The sequence below is a fragment of the Sinocyclocheilus rhinocerous genome, unplaced genomic scaffold (genome assembly GCF_001515625.1).
Source record: "Sinocyclocheilus rhinocerous isolate Xijiao unplaced genomic scaffold, SAMN03320098_v1.1 scaffold807, whole genome shotgun sequence".
In the NCBI taxonomy this organism is placed as follows: Eukaryota; Metazoa; Chordata; class Actinopteri; order Cypriniformes; family Cyprinidae; genus Sinocyclocheilus; species Sinocyclocheilus rhinocerous.
Genome location: NW_015650326.1, coordinates 367,370 through 368,926, shown reverse-complemented (window position 1 = coordinate 368,926; position 1,557 = coordinate 367,370).

Genomic DNA, 1,557 nt, shown 5'->3' with positions numbered 1-1,557 from the left:
AGAGGAGAAACAATAATGTAAAGTATGTGGAAAATAATGTGTTTTCTGAACCTTAAACCACATAAAAACATTTCATTACACCAAATACACAAAATAATGTTCTTTTTAGCAGCATCATATGACCCCTTTAAATGAGATATTTGAAAAAGAACTCTGATCAAAATTATAAACATTTGCATTAGCTAATCAATGAACAATACCGTTACCTTTTAGATTGTCTTAATAGCACTAAGTTATTAGGTTAATGATATTTGTTAAAATACATTTTAACATTTAAAGTTGTATAAATTGAAACATTAATGTGTTATGAACATGATTTAACAAAGAACAATAGTTTATTTATAAATTAACATTCATCTAGACTAATAAAATAGTCGAATGTTGAAAAAAAATAAATCTTTCTTAACATTTAAATTGTAGTTTTGGAAAGAATTTCAAATGTAGGCCCAATCTATATTTATATGTGTCCACAAAATTAATGTAAAGCATTTGTGCAGAAGCTTTTGATGAAAAGGATCATGTGTCCATTCTGCAAGATATTTTGAGAGATTTTTGGGTGAACTATTCCTTTAAATGTCAGGTTGTTTTTCACCAAAATGATTAATGCATTTGAAAAATAATAAGCAAGCTGCACTTTTTTGCTAACACTTTTGAAGGATCATCAGAAGCATAAATCTGTCTATTATAAGAAAATATATTGGCAAATTCAACAAATCGTTTGTTCAAAATGAGTATTAACTGACTCCACCTACTGGACTGGAGTGTGTAGTGCTGAATGGTGCACAGGAGAACATGGACTAATGTCACCATCAGTGTTGGAAATGTTGAGTTCTACTATAAGGTTAACCCCGCCTGGTTTAAATGTTTGAAAATGATTAAAGTCTCCATGATAACAAAATTGAAGTTTTTAGTTTTTTAGTATGAAAAGCTAGTGTGCTCCAGAACAATGACAAAATTCGCACTTCGGCTTTTCATCAAACATTCTGTCCAATCAGATGCTCTCTAGAACCCGAAGCGTCCCGCCCCCTACACTATAAATAGACGCTTAAACTGCAGCTGAAATCGGTCACTTGTTCACAGAATTAGTATTTTGTGTATGCTGAATGGCACGTAGTGCACTGCACTATATAGGGATATGGAAGGTTAACCTTACAGTAGTACTCAACACTGATTACACTCACAATCCTTCATCACTTGAATTAAGATCACAGTAATTTCATTTTAAAGCATAGTGACCACAAAATCAGACTTTAGCACCTCTTTTTACTTTGAGATCGTTCTGAGCTTAAATACAGATTTAAAGGGGTCATATAATGCTACATGCACTTTTACAAGTTGTTTGAACTGAAATGTGTGTTGGCAGTGTGTGTACACAACCACCCTAAAATGATTTTAAAAAATCCACCCAGTGTTTTTTTGTTAATCTACTAAAATCTTTACCCCTTTCTCAAATCGAGCCGATCTCAGATGCCTGTCTGTGTGACGTCCTGTGGGAGGGCACAATAGTTTGATTGACAGTAGCGTTTCAGCACAGACTGGACTGGTGTCTTACCTTAG